The sequence below is a fragment of the Chenopodium quinoa genome, unplaced genomic scaffold (genome assembly GCF_001683475.1).
Source record: "Chenopodium quinoa cultivar QQ74 unplaced genomic scaffold, ASM168347v1, whole genome shotgun sequence".
Classification (NCBI taxonomy): Eukaryota; Viridiplantae; Streptophyta; class Magnoliopsida; order Caryophyllales; family Amaranthaceae; genus Chenopodium; species Chenopodium quinoa.
The window spans coordinates 2,553,453-2,563,151 of NW_018742951.1; the positions used below are offsets into that span (position 1 = coordinate 2,553,453).

General features: G+C 37.4%; 1 long non-coding RNA gene across 1 annotated transcript; it reads left to right on the forward strand.

The window, feature by feature from the left end:
• The first annotated feature begins 4,398 nt into the window (after nucleotides 1-4,398).
• Nucleotides 4,399-5,742, forward strand: LOC110728431. Its single transcript, XR_002512679.1, has 2 exons — nucleotides 4,399-4,916; nucleotides 5,217-5,742. It is a non-coding gene; the product is annotated as an uncharacterized LOC110728431 (long non-coding RNA).
• Nucleotides 5,743-9,699: the final 3,957 nt, after the last annotated feature.

Here is a 9,699-nt window from a genome sequence, read left to right on the forward strand (position 1 = left end):
TGTCTTCAGTTTATTGATCTGAATATATATATATATTTAATGTTTTTAACTTTTTAAAATAATTATGATTATTATTTTTTTTTTCTTTAATCTTTCTTTTCCTACCTCACCACCACCATTCTCCATAACCACGACATCACCACCAAACCCTGCCGCCACCCCTGAACCTAACTGACCCCCACCCCCACAACCACTGCACCACCATTGACCACCAACCCCAACACCCACAACCCCCTTAATTGAACCCCACCCCACCCCACGCCACCCTCATCCCTAACCCGAAATCCCACCCCCTCTCACCTGACCGCACCCCCACAAGACTGAAACCCCACCCCACCCCAAAACCCACCACGCTGAACCGAACCCAACCCCTAAACCAAACCCTACCCCGCCCTTTCCTCGGTAGCCCCACCACCACAATCCCAGTCATGCGCTGAAACCCCACCTTAAATCGAACCGAACCCTTGAACCAAACCCTTATCCCGCCCACCTCGCCACCACACCCCGAGACTCCAGACAACTGTCAAAGGTGTAAAGGGAAGGAAATGAATTGGGGTTGGGGTTTGGGGAGAGAGAAAGGGTCAGATTTAGGGGTTGACAGGTACGGGGTTTGCTTTGAAGTACCAGCGAGAGGAGTAGGTCAAAGGTGACCGGAGGAAGGGAAGGTGCTGATCTATGGTGGTCGGTGGGGCTTCTGGTCGGCGAAAAGCGGCTGAGCTAGTTGGGGAAGCCGACATCAATGGAAGGGGAGGGGAAAAAATTTCTATTTTTTTTTAAGAAATTCATTTTTTTAATTAATGTGTGTTAATTTTTTTAAGAAGTTTTAATAATAAGTAGTATTAGTTAATTAGCAATTAATTATAATTTGATAAACGATTTAACAAATAAACATCTGATAACCGGTCACCTCTAAGTTGTAGGTAAAACAACTTGTTTAAAGCGGATACCAATTAAAGGTGGTATTATTTAGAGATAATCAAAAGGTCGACCTGTTTATAGCGGACGGGTGAAAGGTGTGCAATTTTTCCAATACAATTTAATCCTCATGTACATAGACACTTAAATAGCTCCTTCCTCATGCTTATAGCATTAATAAAAAACTATAAGAACCATAATAAAATTCCTTTTCAATATTCCAAGCCAAATTAAACACTTAGTTTAATTGAACGTGCTCTCTATCATGCCAATAATAAAGTGTGGTTCATAGACAACATGCCAACATAATTAATTTTAATCACCAAATCATCATAGATAATTCATACATCACGAAGCATTCACCAACATCAATCCAATCAACAAATTCCAACCAATATCTATCATGATACTACTTGGAATTAATTGAACAAAGCCTAGCATGTTTCTACATATTCAAATAATTACTAAGTACGCGAACGTACCTTGAATATGATCTCAAAATCGCCACGACTAAATAAAATCACTCACTTGGAAGTCTCCTACAAACCAAAATTACACAGAAGTATTAATACCTCTTCCACACAAATTTCCGGCAATATATACCCTCTTTAAATCACTCATATATGCTTCTACATATTCAAATAATTACTAAGTACGCTAACGTACCTTTAATATGATCTCAAAATCGCCACGACTAAATAAAATCACTCACTTGGAAGTCTCCTACAAACCAAAATTACAAAGAAGTATTAATACCTCTTTCACACAAATTTCCAGCAATATATACCCTCTTTAAATCACTCATAAACCCTTTAAAACAAGCTAAATTTTAATTCAAAACCCTTACTTTTATTCCCAATTAATGGGTAATTAAAAATCCTTTCAAGAAACATAATTATAGCTTATATATAAAATTCCAGCTTTATTAAAACTCATAAACTTGCTGTAATTTAGTTTAAAAACATTAATTTCAATAGTTTTAATCAACTAAAATCAAATTCCATCAATAAACATTAATTTAGAAATCTAGGGTTTTCAATTTGGGGCTTTTTAATTCAAAACCAAATCTGAAAATTTATATACAAAATACTTATCATTAAACATCATAAAATCATCACAAAACCCAAAAACAGTAATTAGATTTAGGGTAGATTGAAATAAAATCAAAAGAATAATTTTTTTTTGAAGAGGGCGCACGAACCACCATGGCTAGGCGGCTGCCGCCCGCCTGGTGGCCGCCGCTGCTGGCGTGCGCTGGTGGTGGTGGCTGTCGGCTGGTGGTGGCGGCCGGTGTGTGGTGGCGTGTGTGGGTGGTGATTGAAACAAAAATAAAAATAAGGGGAAGGGAAAAATTAAGGGGAAAAGAAAATAAGAGGAGAGAGAGAGTTTACCTTTGGGTGCACTCCACCTTAGGCATATGATGGGTATTTATACCCCCTCTCAATAACCCTCCTACTTAAAATTCCTTTACTACCCTTAATGATCCCTTTCCCAGTCAAACTAGTATTTTGACTTTCCTTAAATACCATTGACTTTAAAAATTATCTTTTTATTAAATAATATGCCTAATATTTCCAAATCATAAAATAAAATATTTTCAAGATTATTAAATAATTAAAAATAAACTTTTTAAGTAAAATAATTCTTTTTAAATTAATGAAAACATCATAAATAATTCATTTTGAATTATTTAAATACTTTAAGAAATACTTATTTAAATTAAAATACGTATAAAAATACGGGGTATTACAGACGCGCAAGGGAGAAGGGTCGGCGTTGGCCCCGGGGGAGGGGGATCTGGGCGTGATCGACGCTGGTGGACAGGGAGGGAGGTTGTAGCGCTGGTGGTGGTTGGTGGAGGAGATGGGTGGAGGGTTTTTTTTTAAAATAAACAAATATTATAATAATAAAAATAATCTTTTAAAAATAAAAAAACAAATTAAAATGTCAAACGAATAAGATAATGACACGTGTCCCATTTAACCTGTTAATTAGGTTATTAACAGGTCATAACTTGTTTAAAGCGAACACCCTCAAAAGGTTGTATTATTTAGAAATAATCAATAGGTTGACTTATCTTTGGTGGACTTCTGAAAGATTGTATTATTTTTGACAATTTTTCCCAGATCATCATGTATTAGTTTAGTTGCCTTTGCAAATGAAGCTCCATCAATTCCCTCAAGAGCACTTACTGCATCTATACATTCCATAAGCAAATCATGATCCTCCTTCGACTGATGCCCACCTTCATCATTGCCATTAAAATTTCTCTCGATAAGTTCAAGCTTTTTCTTGGAATTTTCACTCATTGTAACCAAGGCATCCGCCATTGCTACAATCCCTAAGTTTCTTACGATTGACATTAGGCTTGATTTTTTTGTCATTAGGACCCTCTTCACATGGTTTTCTTGAGACACCCCCGTCTCCATCTGCGTCATCTTCATCCTCACTCTCAGAAGGGCTTTTAGCAGAAGGATGTGAACTAGCACCAGTAGCAGTTGTATCCCCAAATATTGTGCATAATTTATCATAATGCTTACATCCCTTCTTTCTAAAAGTTTTGGCAGACATATGTTTCTATAAAAATCATATATTCACATCAAATGTCACAAAAATATCAACTCATTAGTTTAAAAAATATCGCTATTTGATCCATAAAAGAATAGAATCATAATAAACTTGTTGACAATTACCTCATCCAACTTTTTCATTACAGTATCCTCGGCAGAAAGTTGAGTTATAGGATTGTATCCCATTCCAGTTTCTTCTACTAATTAAATTCCTTCCATCTTTTTCTTGATTGATTATATTTGTTCTTAAGTTGTTCCTGACTATAATCCTTTTTTGTCTTCTCCTTTAGTTTTTGCTTGACAAACCTCCAAGCATGCTTGGTTAGAGTGGTTATTGGTCTATTTCCCTATTTCACCTCCTCCTCTATCAAGCTTATAAGGTAAGATTCAATATTTTCATTCCATACTCCAACTACTCCAGTAGATTCAATCTCAACAACTTCATCTTCACACTCGTTGTTCAAATTTGACATCTATAAAGTAATTCACTATTAGACATAATAATCATCTAAGTCAACTAAACAACCAATGTGCAGCAACTAGAAAAACAATAGCATATGTAAACATCACCAATATCATACTAGCAACAAGATAAAGCAAGAAGAAGAAAAAAAAGAGCACAACATAACAAACACACTCCATTACGCCATTGTTAGTAGACTAACAACTATGATACTTCTGCATATATAATGTCCATTTACTTCCTGCCTATAATCTGCAGAGTGCTAGTCATGATACTTTTGAAACCTATTATGATACTCACTTATAATTTGGTGTAAGATCTTAAATCACAAGTTAGATCGAGACTAAAGATGTTTGATTACTTTGAATCTTTAGATATAGCTATGACTTTATTATATGATATGATTATATATATACTATAAAGTTTATAATAAACACTACTACAAATTAAAATTGGGCTATGGAACCGCTCATATGGCACCGGTTAAGTCACTTGTCTGGTTTCTTAGATTAAGAATCTGTTTTCTAAGAAATCGGGTTTCTTAGATATTTAATAAGACACCAGTCACTAGAGAAATCTGGTGCCTTAGATACAGTGAGGCACCGTTGTTCTTTAAATTATGGTTTCTTCTCATTTATAAATATTATTTTTTCAGTTTTTTTAATTTTTTTGAAAGATTTAATTCATGAAACCCTATTTTTTTCTCTCCTCAGCCGTCCTCCTCTAATTTACCTACTCTTTTTTCAATTCACCGCTTATTTTTTTAAAGAAAAACCTTTTATTCTCTTTTCAGTTGATCTGAAGAAGTGATGCAACAATGGTGAGGTACAACAGAGCTATTACAGTGGTCTTATCTTACAACCATCTCTTTCAAGTTGAATTGATTTGCCGTTAGTGTCCGCGGTATCGACACCGTTGTTCTTGGGGTTGAGAAGAAATTGATTTGCCGCAAAACTTCAATATTCCAGGTTTTCTTTTGCTCTCTTCAATCTGTTACTTTTGATTGTTTTTCTGTTTTAAGGTTTGAGATTTGTGGCGGAGGGGGGTGATTTATGGTTCTGAGAATTTATGGAGGAAGTTGGGTTTTAATTTTCTAGTAAGATTTGATTTATATTATTTGGTTTGAGCTTTGATAATGCTTTTCCATCCATATACACCAACTTAATTGGTTGTTTGTGATTTTTCATATTTTTTTAATTTATTCTTTATACTTCAATTTTATTGTTTTTGTTGTATTCTAACTATTTGATGCCATTCCTTGTCAACAGGTTTGCAAGAACGAACTCAAGAGACAAGAAGCATAAGTGGGTTACTAGGAATCTTATAGATTTTAACTCCTACTAGTATACTTGTAGTATAAGATGTGAGACTTTAGCTAAGAAACTGTCAGATTCATATTGTAATAGTTATTTTTTAATTTATAAGTAAATTCATGTGTAACATCATTATTGATTTTGTTTGTTTCATATACAAGTATAATTATTTTTATCAATGGAATGGTCAATGATTAATTTTTAAATATAAAATGTTTTATGATGTGAATTGCTAAACATCGCCTACAAATTACCAACTAAAGCCCACACATTTCCATTGAATTGACAATATTACCCTTGACCTAAAAAAAACACTCTCTCATCACCCAAACAAAAAAAATCTGTGCCACTTTCATTCTACGTTTTTTTTAAAAAAAAAAAATCAAAATCCGGCAATGTCGAGGCGGCAAGGCAAGGAATTGGCGGCGGCGGCGGCGGAGGGAAGGAGGTCTCACGGTGGCAAGGTTGGTTTTTTTCCGTTTAAAAAAAAAAAAAAACGCCGTGGCATGGTGGGGCGCATGGGGAGGACGTCACGGATCTGGCGCCGCCACCACCGGTGTGGCGTCCTAGCCAGGCGCCGCCACCACATGAATGGCGTCTTGGCCAAGCGCCGCCACCAACAGTCTGGCGTCCTAGCCAGGCGCTGCCACCCATGGCGTGGCTTCCGAGCCATGCGCCCCCTTTTTTTTTTGGTTTTTTTTTTCTTTTTTTGAAAATCAGAATTTTTTTTTAAAAATCGTTTTTTTAGTTTTTTTTCGGTTTTTTTTAAGTAATTTTGTTTGAGTTTTTGGTTTTTTATGGTTTTTTTTTAAAAATCAGTTTTTTTTTTTTTATTTTGTTTTTATTTTAAAAATCATAATTTTTTATGTTTTTGTTGTTTTTTGTTTTTTTAAGTAATTTTCTTTGGGTTTTTGTTTTTTATGGTTTTGTTTTTGAAAATCAGTTTTTTTTTATGTTGTTTATTTTTTTGAAAATCATATTTTTTTTATGTTTTTGTTGTTTTTTGTTTTTTTGAGTTTTTTTCTTTGGGTTTTTGTTTTTTTTTTTTTAAAAATCAGTTTTTTTCTATTTTGTTTTTTTTTAAATCATAATTTTTTTATGTTTTTGTTTTTTGTTTTTTCCCCTAATTTTTTTTTTGAAATTTTATTTGTGTTTTATGTTTTTTTAAGTTTTTTTCAATTTTGTTGTATTTTTTTTACGTTTATACTTCCTTTACATTTCTTTGTATGTTTGTTTTGTACAAATTTTTTTGTATATTTGTTATTGCAATTTGTTAGTATGTTTCTCTGTTTAGTTGATATATTTTCGTTTAGGTTATTTTTTTTTCTTTTATGTTTATATGTATTTTGTATGTGTTGGTTTTTTTTCTTTGTTTGTGTATATTTTATTCTGTAATTTATTTTAAGTGTTCTGTTAATTTCTTTTTCAGGGTAGTTTGCTAGTATTTTTTTAGTTCATTTGATTTGGTTTTTGGTAGTTATTTTCTTATAATTTTTTTAATGTGTATACATTTTTTAATTTTTTGAAGGTGTCGCATTTTCGTCATGGTGCAGGGAAGAATTTAGACCTTATTAGGTCTGGAAACTACTCGATGGAGAGCTCGGGGCCCAGACATCTTAGATCCCATGGTATTTCGGCCTCGGTTCGTAGAGAACGGGTTCACCATCGGGATGAGGATGAAGATGATGATGAAGATGATGATGATGATGATGAGGAGGAGGAGGAGGAGGAGGAGGAGGAGGAGGAGGAGGAGGAGGAGGAGGAGGACACATATGAGAATGTGGACAATGGGAGTGGACCATATGATGATTACGGTCCATTCAGTCAGAGGCTAAATGACATGTACGAGAAGCATAGGGTAGATGTGCGTAAGGGTAGGGATGGTAGGTTTGTGAGTAGATCTGGCACATCATCTGCATCCACCGTGTCTGGGGCAAGCAGAAAACGGTCGAGGGCCGTTAATGATTCTTGGGTGGTTAAGGGTGCGGTGCCTGGGGGCCTTGTAGACGGGAGTGTGATTCCTAGCTTTCTAGGACACATAGCTACCCGTATCTAGGAGGACCAGGAGAGGGGTTTGGTGACGGGCATTTTGAAATGCCAAACCCGGGAAAAGACTTGTAGCGTTTTGAGCAGATGGGTTGAGGCTTGGCCGGTGGAGAGCGAGATGTTCGACCGATTGCAGGGCACTGAGGTGAATCACCTTCCTGCCACCATGCGCGATAAGATTGATTGGACGCTGATCACGGCTTTCGTTGAGCGATGGCAGCCGGATACGAACACTTTCCACCTTCCATTCGGTGAGATGACGATCATGTTGCATGACGTCGAGGCCATTCTTGGGATTCGCGCAGAGGGTAAACGCCTTTCTGTTGTGACTGATGCGGATCAGGCAGATTTGTTGGCGGAGCTGTTGGCAGTGGACAGGGCTGCGCTGTACACAGGGGCGCTTGGTGTTTGGGACCACGGAGGTGTGAAGATCGCATCCGTCTTGCAGCGTTGTTTGCACCCCGGTGCACGTAGGACGCACGATGCACAACTGGCTACTTATGTTTTTCTTCTCCTCGGGTGTACCTTGTTTCCGAATAAGAGCGGAAACAAGCTCAGGCCACGCGACATAGTTGATGCGTGTGAGCCCGTCAGTGTTGGTTAGTTTTCTTGGGGGTCGGCTACGTTGGCGTATCTGTATCGCCACCTAGGATTTTCGAGTCGGGCTGACGCGGCAGGTATCACTGGATGTCTGACTTTGGATATATGAGTATTTTCCTGCATTTCGACCACACCGTGACCCGGTTCCTATTGGTGATGGGATGCCCAGTGCCTGTGCGTGGAGTCCGCGGTTGGAGAAGAAGTTTGTTGACCGCCTCCGATTGATACGGTTATCGCTTGATCGGATGTCCCCTTAGAGGTAAAGTGCATACATTATTTCAAAATTTGTATTGTACTGCATTTATTATATGAATCTTACTAATTTGAAACATTTTGTGCGGGTGAACTGGATGCCTTTCGGTCAGAACCCTAGTAATAGGGTACCCAGGACCCTCTACACGGGACTCATACAATATCGTGAGATCGTGGAGGCGTACATGCCCCAGCGTTGTCTTCTCCAGCTTGGGTTCGTCCAAGTTGTCCTTCCTCCACCGGCATGGCCGAGTAAGGCGGTCCAATCTGCGTCGTCGAAGGAGTATGTCGTCCAATGGCCGGATAGCATGATTGCCACGTGGGAGCAGTTCCCGAAGGTTGCCCGCTTATGGACTGCGGAGCTGCAGAGGCCGTCTACTGGGGTGCCTCCCATGTGTGACCAGCACTACATGGAATGGTACAACTGGTATTCGCACCCGAGGTTGATTAGAGACCTCGACCATGGCGACGACGCCGATGATCATGATCCACCGCCAACTGCCGTAGATGCGGTATGTCTGAACAAAAATTTATTGTTGCGTTTTTTAAAAGTTTTATATATCGTTATTCAATTTCATTATTTTTTTTTTGTGTGTAGTGGATGGGAAAGGTAATGCAAGGCGTACAAAAACTCTCCCTGGAGAAGGACAGCATGAGTGCAGCAGCGAGAGCTGCTGTTGAAGAGTTGGAACATACCCTTGCGCATTGGGAGTCGGCGGCAAAGAGGGATTACTGATGTTATTGGCATTTTGTTTGTTGAACATTTTTTTCATTATCAAATTAGTTTGTGAAATAGGACATTATCTTTGTAGTTTGCAGAAATTAGTACAATCGTTTTAGTTTTTAACATTTGAAATTATCGTTTTAGTTTCTAACATTTGAAATTATTATCGTTTTAGTTTCTAACATTTGAAATTATTGTTTTAGTTTTTAACATTTGAAATTATCGTTTTAGTTTTTAACATTTGAAATTATCGTTTTAGTTTCTAACATTTGAAATTATTATCGTTTTAGTTTCTAACATTTGAAATTATTATCGTTTTAGTTTCTAACATTTGAAATTATCGTTTTAGTTTTTAACATTTGAAATTATCGTTTTAGTTTTTAACATTTGAAATTATCGTTTTAGTTTCTAACAAATGTAATCAACAGTACAATAAGAGGATAATAAGCAACGCAAAAACTAGAAAGCTGCTAGGGTGTTCCATTGATGGATCCGGTCATGATACATCGCATCCCAACCCTCTACGCTTGTTGTGCGAATGTCGTACCACCAAGGTATGATCGGTGGGACAGGAAAATCGGATGACAGGTCCAGTCGGATGAAATGTTTGTATGACGACCCAAGAAATGCAATAGCTAACTCTCTGACCGGTGTAGTGACGGTCTCACGCGATGACCAAGGGAGAACCGTTGTACAAGGATAATAAGCTTGACTATGCAATCCCAGCCCGAAATGCATTATTGCGCACTTGTAAATGTTTGCAACGGCAAACAGATCTAGTGGCGCGTCGAAATAGTGATTTAGACCGCAAGGTCC